The sequence below is a fragment of the Camelus ferus genome, chromosome X (assembly GCF_009834535.1).
Source record: "Camelus ferus isolate YT-003-E chromosome X, BCGSAC_Cfer_1.0, whole genome shotgun sequence".
Lineage (NCBI taxonomy): Eukaryota > Metazoa > Chordata > Mammalia > Artiodactyla > Camelidae > Camelus > Camelus ferus.
In genome coordinates, this window is record NC_045732.1 from 77344015 (window position 1) to 77357925 (window position 13911).

At 52.0% G+C, this 13911-nt stretch overlaps 1 long non-coding RNA gene across 1 annotated transcript; it reads right to left on the reverse strand.

The window, feature by feature from the left end:
* Positions 1 to 4993: 4993 nt before the first annotated feature.
* LOC116662147 lies at positions 4994 to 10226 on the reverse strand. Its single transcript, XR_004318129.1, has 3 exons — positions 10101 to 10226; positions 5774 to 6026; positions 4994 to 5426 (listed from the first exon to the last, which is right to left on the reverse strand). It is a non-coding gene; the product is annotated as an uncharacterized LOC116662147 (long non-coding RNA).
* Between the last annotated feature and the right edge of the window lie 3685 nt (positions 10227 to 13911).

Genomic DNA, 13911 nt, shown 5'->3' on the forward strand with positions numbered 1-13911 from the left:
CAGAGTTGCCGGGGGCTGGGGGGAGGGGCACTGGGGAGTGACTACTTAGTGGGTATGAGCTTTCTTTTGTTGGTGATGAAAGCGTTCTGGAATAAGATGGGGTGATGGTTGCACAACCACATGGTGATAGTAGCGAATATTCTAAAGCCATTGACTTGTGCACTTTAGATGGGTAAGTTGATATGTAAATTGTATCTCAGTAAAGTTGTATTTTTTGTTGTTTTGGGGGGCGCAGTAATTAGGCTTATTTATTAAATTTTTTTTAATGGAGGGACTGGGAATTGCACCCAGGACCTCGTGCATGCTAAGCACGTGATCTAACTGAGCTATACCCTCCCCCCACCAGTAAAGCTGTATTTTTTTTAACGGAAGCCAGAAGAGAATGCTTAAATTGTTACTTCCCTAGGGTAAAGGAGTTGTCCTGAGTGAAGGCCACAGCGTGTGTCTCAGAGACACTGTATGAAGACACCAGACACTGACCTCGGGCTATCTGGCTGTCACACTATAGTTACGTAAGGGATCATCATGGAGGAACCTGGGGAAAGGCACTCAGTACCTCCCTGGGCTGTCTCAGGAACTTCTTGTCAATCTATAATAATCTCAAAATAAAAACAAAAGGTGTCAGATGGGCCTGGGCTCTTATCTGGAGGCTCTGGAATATTCTGTTTCCAAGTTCATTCAGGTTGTTGGCAGAATCCATTTCCTTGAGGCTGAGGGACTGAGTTCCGTTTCCTTGACTCCTGGCCCCTTCATCTCCAAGGTAGCAATGAAGCTCTGCTTGTTAAGGGCTCCTGTGATGACACTGGGCCCAGCCAATAAGCCAGGCTGATCTATCTCTGTTCAAGTCAATTGGTTAGTAACAGCATTAATTACATCTGCAAAGTCTCCTCAGCCATGCAGTGTGACATATTCATGGGAGTGACATCAGAGGGCAAAGGTCGCTGGAGCCAAAATTCAGCCTACCACGAGTGGATTATTTAAAATCAATTCAGGATGTAAATCCCTCAGGATGGGTCAGGAGTTGGGTGTTGGGGAGGAGGAGGGGAGCCACCAAGGAGTTGTCTCAGTTTGGGGCAGCTGGAGGGAAAGGTCTGGACAGCCATTAGAGGGGCTATGGTCACCCAAGGAGAAGGTGGCAGGTGGAGGGTGGAAAGAATGGCCTGGCAGAAGTCAGCTGCGATCCCCTTTTGAGATGTTCTCTGAATGTTCTCCCACCCCAGACTTAGCCTGCAGTTTTCTCCTTGGACCTAGCATCAGAGGACCAGGCCCTTGTCTGTCTCCATCTCTAAAGACCCCTGGGTCAAAGCTGGAAGGAATCCCAGTGAGTTGGATGGCAGCCTGCCCCCTGAGCCCGGTGTGTTGGCCACAGCCTGCCACTAGGGGGCAGGGTCGCCTGCACCAAAGACCACATAGCTGGACTGCGTGTGCGCGCTCGCAGGCACACTGGGGGCTTGCTTGGTGTTGGGTTGAAGGACCTCGACTCTCTTCCCCGACCATGTCAGAGCCTCCTCCCCGTGATCAGGGCAGCTCAGAAGTTCCTCTCTGCTGGAAACAGAGAAACAGGCTCTCAGAACAGGAAGAGGTCACGCAGTGAGGGGGATCCCTCAGTGGATCCCGGTTCCACCCCAGTCACACCCAAAGCACCCATCTGCTCCTGTTCAGGCAGAAGAAGGGATCTGATTGGGTGCTAGAGATTGAGTCTTGTGGCAGCACAAATGGCCTTGAAGACTGGGACCAGGAGTTGAGTCTCCTTCAGAGAAAGAAGGTGAACAGGTCACTTAACCAACACCGCCCCCAACTCAGGCCCAGCATCCTAAAGCCAGCTCTCCAGAATTGAAATTCACATCAAAATGCAGAACTAGTGAATAACTGGGCTCAGGTCCCAGAAATAGGCTGCCCTTTCTACGGGGTGACGGGAAGATCCTCCCTGCTTCCTGTTGCCATGGTTTCCACTCGGCTACCAGGCAGCCTGCACGGTGGAAGCCATTTCCCGCAATGGGATGCTGGCTCTGCCTGGGTGTGTAGCTGTGGCAGCCAAAAGAGAGCAAGATGGTGAAAAAAAAAACCCTAGTCCCAGAGATCCCCGCACCCCCTGGCCAGAGAGTAAACATCAGGGTGTTATGTACTCCTTGAGCATGCAGATCAAGAGGCCTTGAAGAAAGACTACACAGGAAAAAATTGAAAATGCTGAAGTCAACACATGCTTGGGCAGAAGGTGCCATTGATTTGGACCCTGAGCATGGGTTCTTGGGATGGAGGAGCCCATTTTTCTTTTGGCCCAGAGCGTAGTGAGAGAGGAGAACCTCTCAGCTGTCCTCCCCACGAAGGGGCGTCTTGGGGGTCCCCAGCATGCACAGCACAACAGACTCTGCAGTCCCATTCTTTTGTGCCCTGCCCTGTAGAACCTAGGAAATTGCTAGCAGGTCTGAGCTTGGGGCCTCATGGGCTGCAGATTCCCTGTTGGGCCCAATCTGTTCTCCATGGGCCCGAGGGTCCCCTGCAGGCCTGCCCACCCTTGGCAGCCCACCACTCTCCCGGGAGAGCAGACAAGGCTCTGAGCCCCTCTGGTTCCCAAACCTGCGGGCAGCCATTGTGCCAACTCAGGGACCCTCTCTGGCCCCCATAGCCTCAGTTATGGGAAGGACCGTACTCAACCTGGCTCGGCTTTCAGAGATCCGAGCCCCGAGCCCCTCCAGCCCCCAGGCCCCTGTCCTGGCTGCCTTTTGGGGAAGGCTCCTGGCCCCGTGTGCAGTGCTGCTCCCTGCTCTGCCGTGGGCTGGCCCCATCTGAGGGGAGAGGTGAGGAGGCCGCCCCAAGGCCGGGCCTGAGGCTGGGCCCACAGAGCCCCAGCACAGGAATCATGTCTAGGCTGGCAGCCCCTCTGGCACTTCCTGGGGCTCTGTCCACCATTCCAGACCTCCCCACACATCCCTCCCCACCCCCCACTGCCGCTGGCTGCTCTGACTCAGATAGGGTCTGTTTATGCTAGTCACGGTGTGTTCTGGCGCCTCCCCTCACCCCCACCCCCTCACCCTCCGACCATTAACTTTTCTGATCCTTTGGGGCAATTAACATTCAGCCCAGACTCACGCCCCATTTGAAGCTCTCCATCCCCATCCCCAGGACTGGAATTGACCGGAATGGACACAGAGTGCTCTGACCTCCCCTCCCCTCCCAACCCCCCTCCTGGGGCTAGGGCCAGCCAGCCTGGTCTGGTGCCGAGGCCCAAGGTCAAGCCGAGCGGGGTGGTTGGGGGCTGCTCCATCTCCACCTGTGGCTGCTGTGGGTGGGGGGGTGTCACTCCTATCCCAGGGTTGACTCAGCCCCTCCTGGATCAGGACTCTTTGGGGCTGGCCAGCCTTGTCCTCTATGGACCCCACATGTGTCCACAGCCCAGCCCCCTCTCCAGGTGGGTTCCCCCTCACCACACCTCCTTGGCCTTCTGGCCCCCAAGCTTCCTGATCCCAAGGCAGAGGAGACCTGGGGTACAAGTGCCCTATCCTCTTCTTCTCAGCACACACCCTCCATCCCTCCTGGCCCAGCTGGGCAGCTCTCCACCCAGCCTCCCACCTCCAGAAACTCCAGTGAGTCCAGTGTGCACCCTCATTCCTGGGGCCACGCCCCCAGCTCTCCCCAGGACTCACTTCCTGCTTAGGAGGCAGCCAGGAGAGAGTGCGGATCCTTCCCCTCAAGCCACGCTCTGTGAACTGTCTCCTCCTGGGGCTAGGGGCTACCCTCCCTCATTTAACCATTAAAAGCTTCTGTGTGAGGGAGCAGGGAGGCAAAAAGAGGGGCACAGGCCTTGCCATCCGAAGATGGTGGAGGCTCATGTTGGGGGATACAGGGTCCTCAAGGGGAGGGTGCTGATGGAGAGAAGGATCTAGAGATCTGAGTGGAGCTGAGGGAAGGGCACAAACTAGTCAAGTCATAGGGAGGAAGGGAGGTTGCATTTGGAAGCTCCTTCGAGGCTGAAGACGCCCCTCCCCAGCTCGAGGGGCAGCGGGCTGGGTCTGCATCTATGTCAGGCCTGATTTTCTCCCAACTTTTTGGCATTTTAAGATTTTTTTTAAAGAAAAATAACAAAGGATTCCTCTAAGGGCAGCTGGCTTTAATCTGTGTTTCTAAAGCAGTTAAAGCGAGTCTCCAGGCCAGCTCCATAGTAAACAGTGACTGGATTAACCCGCTTACCCCTCACCTATCTGAAGGACACACCACTGTCACCCCATTGTACCAAGGGGGAGGCTGGTGTGATCTGCCCAGGGTCACAGGCCAGGGACAGCAGAGCCGCTGGGTCCAGGCTCATCCTTCTCTGTTGTCCCTTCTCTGGAGTCCTTTAAGGACTTTTTGGCCTTTTGATATAAAGAGTTTTTCCTAAGGTTGTTCTGTCCTAGGAATAAGCATATTTTATTAAGATATTTGATACTTCACTTCGTGTCTCCCGTTCTGGTTTCCCTTTGTGAATTGGATACAGTGACACATACCCGCAGCCGAGGGCAGAACCTCACTGCCCAACTTGCCCTTTCACTGGGCAGAACCAGGCCAGCAGCGGCAGGGCCACCGTGTGTGTCACCCGGGCATGTACCCAGCTGCCCCCAGAGCCCAGCCAGAGGGAGGCAGTGCCAAGTCCAAGGGCAAATGCACAGCTCTAGGAAATGCATGTCTGCTTTTGAAAGAAGAAGAAAAAGCCCCCAGGAGAGCCAAGCAATCTTTGGAAACACACCACAGAGACAGAAGGGCCGTCGGTGAATTGGTTTCAAAATGCTTAATTTTTGTTAATTAGGCAAATTGATCATTAGAGAACTGATTAAGCTGGAGCCACTGTTGGAATAAAAGGTGAAAATAAACTCCTTCATTTGAATTCCAAATTCGCGCTTGGAGGTGACCTGGTAATTAGGCCAACCAGTGAACTGGTTGTTAGGCAAACTGGCTGTGGACCGGGGGGGGGGGGGGGGGGGGGGGGGGGGGGGGGGGGCGAACAAATCCGGTGGGCGGAGGTAACCTTGAGCCTTCTCTCCTCGAAGAGCAGCCAGTGTTCCTCGCCCTCGACCGCCCTCGACGGGGGGGGGGGGGGGGGGGGGGGGGGGGGGGTGCGCAGGGAGGCCGCTCCGGGGGCTGGAGCAGGGTCTCAGAGGGCCTCTGCTGTACCGGCTGGTGCTAGTTACAGGATCAAGATGTGGGCGGGGGACCAGCAGGTGTGGAGCATTGGAGCTGCCATTTACCAGTGGGAGCAGAAGTATTTCAGCACTTTAAGCACGGGTACCCACCAGCCCGGGGTTCCAACTGGCCTGACCAAGGCCTCAGGGTCAGAGCACCGGGCCCTCCAGCTCCCTGGCGAGGCAACAATGCAGACAGGTTTCAGGCCAACACAGGATCATGGTGTCTCACCACAGGTAATCCAGCAGAACTCTTCATGTTTAAAACCGTTTCTGTTAGGTATGCAGAAGACACAAGAGAATATTTACAAAATACGTGTGAGTAGGAAGACCACCACCACGAGCCCCTGCGTGCTCACCGCTCAGCTTGCAGAAAAGAAAAGTGACGTTGCCCATGAGGGACTCTCACGTCCCTGCCCCGTCCGCTTCAGAGGTGGCCTCTTTCTTGAATTTGGCATTTATCACCCCCGGGTTCTTTATAGTTTCGCCACCTCTGTGTGCATCCCTGCATGACATATTGTTTCCTTCTGCCTGATTCCAACTTTATATAAATGGAATCGTGCTGTGTGTATTCTTCTGCAAGCTACTTTTTCATTGAATGTTGGAATTCCAAGACTCACCCATGGTGCTCCGTAAGAGCTGGGGTCCCTTTGTCCTCTGAGCATTCTATTCTGCTGCAGGACTGACTTCCATCCATTTAGACCCATTGCCAGCTTGATGGATGCTGGGGTTGATTTCACTTCTCATGCTGTTACAAAGATGGTTGCTCTGCATGTTCGTGGCCATGTGCCCTGATGCCCAGCACAGGTCTCTCCAGTGATCACATGCAGAGGGAGGTCCCTGGACCACAGGAAGCACGCATCCTCCACTCTGCTAAGGAAGGACAAATCACTTTTCCAAGGGTTGCACCGATTCTCAGGTCTACCTGCACGCACTATCTGAGTTTTCTTGTGGTTCCCCAGGCTTGCCAACATCTGATGTTATCAGACTTCATTTTCCACATGGAGAACCAACTGTCCGAGCATCGCTCACTAGGAAACATCTCCTTTCTCCACTGACCTACAGTGTGAGCTTCGTCACACATTGAATTTCTCCATGAGCCTTGTGTGCTTCCACATTCTCTCGTCTGCCCCACTAGACTGTGTGTCCCTCTCTTTGCTGACAGCACACCATCGCAGATGCAGGACCTCTAGGACAAGTCTCAGAACCTGCCAAGGCACAGCCTCACCTCTTTCTGTCTTAGCTATTCCTGGCCATTTGCTTCTCCACATCCATCTGAGAAGTATCTTGTCCAGCTCCATTTTTAAAATGGTATTTAGATTACAACTGTATTCAATCTATAAATCAAATGGGAAAGGACTGGCATATTCAAAACATTGACTTTTTTGGAGAATTCTGGGTAGCTAAAGTAATGGCAGCTGTATAAATCTCAACAACACTTCCAAACAAAAAATCAATTTAAAATTGAAAAACAAGAACAAATAAAACCAACTAAAACCCATGCCTTCACCAATGTCCACAAGTGCCCTCAAGGTGAAAGTTGGCCTCAGTGTTCTGTTTACTTCTCTGGGTTCCAGTCTTGATTTAATTTTTGGACTCTGGAATTTCTTACTTTTTCTCCATCTAACTGGCTCACTTAAAAGGATGATTTTTAAGTCTTTCATTCAGCAATTTTAGCTATTTTCATCAGAAAGGTCACTCAGAGCATCTAGTGTGTAATACTGAAAGAAACAAAATCAACTTGTACCTTTTTAAAGGTCATAAAACTTCCATGCACACAGACATAAAAATGCTTTCCTTCTTGGTTTCCTGACTACAAAAATCTGAATACGTTCATCTAAGATTAATTTCTTCTTCTGTCACTCTTGGTTTTTCATTGAGAGGGCAGCCTTGTGTTTTTCTTTCATAGTTTAGCAATAATAATAATAGTATGTCATGAAATGGCTGCCCCCCACTAGAAAAGGACAGAGACCACATCTCTTTGGTTTTCTTTTTTTTTAATTTGTTTGGGAGGAGGTAATTAGGTTTGTTTATTTATTTATCTGATGGAGGTACTGGGGATTGAACCCAGAACCTCATGCATGTTATGTTAGGCATGCACTCTACCCCTGAGCTACACCCTCCCCAACTGGTTTTCTCCTCTGTCAGTTAGGATTAGGTTCAGTTACGCATATGAGAGAAAACTCGGAATAATGGTGGCTTAACCAAAGGAGACATTTATTTGTCTTGTGCATTAATGAAGTCCAGAGGTAAAACATTCTGGACTAGTATGGATATTCCAAAAAATCATTAGAGATCAAGACTCCTTCCAAATCATTCCAACTCACTGCTTTATAATTCCTCGGGTGTGGCCTTTATTGCCTTGATCCAAGATGGTAGCCAGAGCTCCAGCCATAACACAAGAATGGAGATGAGGGAGAAAACAGAGGAAGGGGTGAACAAGGAGAATCCCAGCATTTCTGGGAACAAAGAGTTTCCCAGAAGGAGTTAGACAAGACTCCCAGTTAAATCTCACTGACCAGAACTGGTCACATGACCACACCCAGCTGTGAAGGAGGTTCGGCAATGTAGTCTGTATTCAGACAACCAAGGGCCCAGCTAAGGATCTGTTACCAGAGAGGAATGGGCAAACAGGCACTCGGGAAGCAAGCAGCAGTCTCCACCATGATCACTGCATCCAGAGAGCCTGACCCCGCATCTGAAATAACGAAAGAAGCTGGGAGTCTTACAGACTGGTCAAGGGTTGGTATTTGTCAGTAACAGCAAAGCACTGGCAACGACTCCACCGTCTGTCACTCCAGCCTAGTTGAGTCAGCTGGATAAAGGGATGAGGAAGAGCTCCAAGCACCACCTACCCCCAGGATGTCTCCAGGAACATAATGATGTGTCCAAAAGCAAGGCAGAGAACAATATGCTACCTTTTGTAGGATAAACATGAGGCGATAACTATACAGGTATTGTTTCATGAAAATGTTCTGTGTCATTTGAAAAAATAAAAAAAAAAAACCAGAGCAATCCCAGAGAATCAAAACCAAACAGAAACAAATGAACATAAGCATGTCAAGGTGGCGGCGTAGCTGTATGAAGAAGTATTTCATGTGTCTTGAAAACATGATATTTTGATTGTACCTAAAGGGATATAGCTTAGGGTAAAAAGAACTGCGAGGAAGTGGTAACTGTATTCAGCAGTGCCTAGTGTGGTCTCTGTGAATACCATTTCCTTCTTGAAGGAACGGGGACTCCTTGGAGAAATGTGCCAATCTAGGTCCAGAGCAGGAAATGTACAAGATGGCCCCAGGATATCCCACTGAGGCAGGAAGCCCTCAGGCCACTAGGACTGTATCAGGGGGACATGATCACCTATGGCTACTAAAACCATTGGGTGGAAATGAGCAGGCTCCAGTGACCCCCATCTGCACCTACCGATCCAGCTTAACTTTGCAAGGGGGCAACTGGACAAGCCCCACCTGAGGAGTCGTCTTAGCCACAAAATTTAACCTGAATCTGATCACGTCTCTTGCTTTACCTATTTGTAAGAAGTGCAGGGGACAAAAGAACATGGTAGACATCAGCAGGATGCCATCAGCCACATCCAGCCTGTAAGGAATGCTTCGGAAAGAAGGACTTGGCTTTTTCGATAAATAGATGGCACGGAAGAGGGTGGAAGGAGCTGTTCTGGATTTTAAAAGACCTAAGAGGCAAATCAACCCCACACTAAGTATGCACTTTGTCAGCACTCGGAGCTGAACAAACCAGCCATCAGAAGGCATCTTTGAGACAATCAAGGAAAGTGTGACATTACTAGGTGACATTAAGGACTATTGCTAATATCGATCATTAGGTGTGATAATGATTTGTGACATTGTCTTTACAAGCCCTTATCTGTTAGAAATTCATAGGTACGTCTTTATCTGTGAAATGACATGATGTCTAGCATTTATTTCCAAATGCCCCAGATGCAAAGCACTGTGGGATCCTGGATGGGATCCTGGAACAGAAAAGGACATGAGTAGAAAAACTGGGGGAATCTGAATGAAGTCTGGAGTTTAGTTCTGGTATTGTCCCGATGTTCACTTCTCAGTTTTGACAAACATACCTTGGAAAGGCCAGGCGTTCACGTGGGGAGAAGCTCCACAGTACAACAGCAAACAATCTACTTTGAAAATGGACAGAAGCGGGGAGGGTACAGCTCAAGTGGTAGAGCGCATGCTTAGCATGCATGAGGTCCTGGGCTCAGTCCCCCGTACCGCCATTACATACATACATACATACATACATACATACATACATACATACATACATACACAAACAAACTTAATTACCTCCCTCTCCCCCCAAAATAGTGGCAATGGCCAACACTGTTGAGGACGTAGAGAAACTGGGTCCCTCAGCCCTTGCTGGTGGGCATGTAAAATGGGACAGCCACTCCAGAAAACACATCTATAAAGAGGTAGCACAAGGGAGAAAAAGCCACAAACAAACTTATTAACAAAATGGAAACAGACTCACAGACTTAGAAAACAAACTTACGGTTACCGGGGTGGGAGGGGGAAAGGGACTGGGAAGGGATAAATTAGGAGCTCGAGATTTGCAGATGTCAACTAATATATATAAAATAGATAGACAACAAGTTTCTACTGTTTAGCACAGGGAACTATATTCAATATCTTGTAATAATCTATGATGAAAAAGAATATGAAGAGGAATATATGTATGCATATATATGACTGAAACATGATGCTGTACATCAGAAATTGACACAGCATTGTAAACTGGCTAGACTTCAATAAAAAAATGTTTTTTAAATAAAAACAGGTAACACAAGGATCTGAGTAGTGATTTGTGGAGGGGGGCACCAGCTTTGCTTTGCAACTTCCTGTGAATCGAATTATTTCAAAATAATCAATTCCCCAAAATCTTCCCGGAAGGGTATAAATGAAAAAATACCAGCAAATTGTTGATGACTGTTGACACTGGCTGATCAGTCCCCGAGGTTTCATTAACGATTCTCTCTCCCTTTGCTCATGGTTGACATTTCCCACCGTAAACAGTTTTCTTAAGAGTCACTGCTAAACCAAGTCTGTTGAATGAATACATGAAGGGTTAATGAGTAACCCAGTGGTAACCTGTGGTTCTATAGATAATGGAAACAAGACTTAGGGAGGCAGAGGTCTACTCAAGGCCACACTGAATAGCAGAGGCCAAGCCAGGCATCCAAGCCTCAGCTTCTCAACTCGTCTCACTCTTTTTAAATATATTTGTAAAACTTTGCACAAGCAGTACACACACACGCGCTTATTGTAAAAAAAAAAAAATCGTGGCAGTGTAGGGGAGGATTGACCAGAAACTGAGGGCTCCCACACAGCGGAGCAAGGGACTGAGGGCTGCAACATGTGGTGGGGGCCTTCCCCAGGAGATGGTAAAGGGACATTCAGGTTGCCCCCTGCGCCCAGGGACAGGGCGTAGGCAGTTTGAGAGCCTGCAGCCAGTCTGACAGCCTGCAGCCAGTCAGAAGGCTCTGCCGCAGAGATTTGCTTCAAGATGAAATCCCTTGAATGCCTGGTGTGTTTGAATGTCTTGAGAGAACATTTACACACTGGGACGAGTCTAGGGTGGAATTAGTGATAAGTGATGGGAAACAGTAAGCCAAAGGACAATTATTAACTCCTGGGAAAACAAAATGCTGGGCAGGAAAGAAAAGCAACCACGGCTTAACCGCGAATGGCATTTACATGGCTGCATAATTTTCAAGGTTGGGGGATCAGAGGGGGAGGGGAGAGCAGAGTCTTCATCTTGAAAAGAAGCAGGAAGCAGACTGGGGTTGTAAGGGCAAGGGGCCTCCTGCTGGGGCAACCTCGTGAGCAAAGGTTTGGGGGCAGGACAGAAGAAAGCTTACCAGAAGGTTCTCAAGACACGGCTGATCCCTCTTGCAAAATGCTCAAGGGTTCAAAGGACCTTCCCTTGGCTCTGCACGCTGCCCCCACCCTTGCATCTCCGGGACCCATTCTGCCCTTCACTCCCCCCTGTCCCTCCCTACGGCCTGTCCTTGCTCCCATCTGGCCCTCTCTCAGTCACACATGGAGACCTCTCAGGCCGCAAGCTGTGCACGTGCCCAGCTGCAGACACACTCAGGCCCCTCTGGGGAGGGAACTCCTGTCCAGCTACATGCTGGATAAGGGCTGGGTGACAACCCCTTGTAGAGAGGAACACAGGCTGGCGGGGGCCACCCAGGAACTCCCACAAGCTGCTGTCCTCAGAAGTGGGCTGCCTGTGAGTGTGCCGCACTGTGAGGGTGGTGGCCCCCCAAAGATATGTCCACATCCCGGACCCTGTGAATGTGACCCAGTGAGGACCAAGGGTCTTTGCAGATGTCACAAGGTGAAGGACCTGGAAAGGAGGTCATCCTGGATTACGAGGGTGGGCTCAAAATCCAGTGACAAGTGTCCTTATAAAAGACGAGGGAAACAGAAAGCAGGTCGTCTGAAGACAGGGTGGTGTCTATAGGCCAAGGATGCCTGGAGGCCTCATGAGCTGGAAAAAGCAGGAAGGACCCCTCGTCAAGCCTCCGGGAACCACCCCCCCAGCACCTTGATTTCCGACCTCTGGCCTCCAGAGCCATGAGAGGTGACCTGTGTGCTGTTTGAAGCCCCCAGTCTCATGCTAATCTGCTAGGTAGCCCCAGGACATTGCAATGGGTGGAGGGGGAATGGGGGTGTGAGAAGGAGCCCCTTGAGATGTGGGGAGGGTGAGGACCGCAGGCCCTGGCAAGCCCACCAGGGATTCACAGAAGGGTGCTGCTCCAGACCTGAGGGACAAGAGCAGTGGCCTTGGTTCAGAAAGTGTCCTGGACCCCACATGCCACCCAGCGAGTTCCCACTGACCATGAGGGCCAGGCCACTGGGAATCAGGGCAAGAGTGCACGAGACCCCCTCTAGCCACCACTGTCTTGCTCATAGGCCTCTGTCTACCCACCCCTATTCCAATGCTGCTCTGGCCAAGGCCGCTGGTGCCCTCCAAAGCTGGTGGCCTCAGCCTTTTCCTTTCTGTCCGCAATGGCCCTCCTCCCTGTAGGCCCGACAGCCCATCTGTCTGTCTGTCTGCAGCTTCAGCCCCATGATCTCTGGCCTTGATGGGATGGGGGAGCGGTAGAGACCCAGGGCAGCCTGACAGGCCCATTCTCTGAGGCATCCCTGGGTTTATGTGTCAGGATGGGGAGACTGGGCAGATGGCGTGGATGGCAGGAGTGATGTTCGTAGCCAAGAGACAGAATGTCTGTTTAATCCGAGGTACAAGGAGGGGAGGTTCCCATGTGGTGGCGGGGCGCTGCAGAGAGCAGGCTGGCCTAGGGGAGCCCAGGGCTTCCAGACCTGGGTGGCCTCACAGCTGTTGGGGCACTGTCACCCAGGGCCCACTGGTCACCAGAGGGCAGGGCATTGGAGAGTCAGGGACCTGCCACAGCCATGCTGGCTCCAAAGGGCTCTGGGAGGGTGCCTGGGCTCAGGTCCACCCTGAACTCTGGGAAACTTGCCTTTTATCTGGGTAACCGACTGGCTCCCTGGCTCGAATGTCAGCATCTTGACAACAGTCACTTGCTTTTGTTCACTTTTCTGTTAGCACCTAGCATGGCACATAGCATGTCAGAGGTGCTTTGCTATTGGTGGAAGGAAGGAAGGAAGGAAGGAAGGAGCCCATCATTCCCGCAGAGCAGGGAGCGGAGGGTGGTCTGGGCAGCCCCTGCAATGGGCCCCTGCCACTGAGGCATGGCTCCTGTGCCCTCTCCCTCTTGGAAGGATGTCCTGGGGATCAGAGCCGTGGTTGACAGGGCCCCAGGTGCAAGGAGCCCATTTGAAACCACGCAGCCTGGCCCCAGGAGACACATCACCAAAGCCACGTTCTGGGTCCTCACTGTCCCTAGATCCAGGTCTCCTCCCCCCAGTCAGGTCTCTGGCCACCTGCCAGGCCACTGAGCCCTAAGCCAATGCTTACCAGGCATGGAGGCCACACTCCAAGGGGCCACGGCCCTATAGGCTGCCAGTCCCGAGGGAGGGGAATGAGCAGGGGTGAAGAGGAGCTGCGGGGGAAGAGGGGCTGAGGAGGCTCCCCTCCCTGCCCCGGCACCCCTGGCTGGCCCTCTCCCCATTCAGTCGGCTGCCACCCGCAGCTCCGTTCTCCCCTTGTCTGAGGCTGGCCTAGGACAGGCAGTCGAGGCAGCCAAGGTTCAGGGGGAGTGGATGCTGGGGACACTGGTCAGACCAGAGGCAGCTGAGGACCTGGGGGGCAGAGGAGGACCTGGGGGCGCCAGCTCTGCAGCAGGTCCCTGTGACTCCAGCAGGGAAGGGGCCTAGAGAAAGGGTCCAGGGTGCAGTCAAGCCATCAGTGGTAAGTGAGCGAGCCCCTCCAGGGAAGAAGGGTCCGAGCCAGCGGTGGAAGTCCAGGCCCACGGAGGCTATGGGCCCACTTCTCAGGGGCAGGAAGTGGACGCCTCCCCCAGGGCGGTGGAGGGAGAGTAGAGGTCCTCCTCAAAGTCCATACACACACCAGGCAGCTCCGACAGCAGTCCACACAGGGCCAGCCCACTCCATCTCTCCTCTGTTCACTTCCCCTTATTGTGACCAGGGGGCCTGGAACCTTCTTCGAGAGATGCGGCCTTACCCACTGTGGTGGTGATGGTGCCCCTAGAGAGCTCTGGCCCCCTTCTTCACCAGCCAGGGCCACCGGCTGGCCCGCAGGGGAGCCAAAGCGGAGTTCGGGCTGCTGG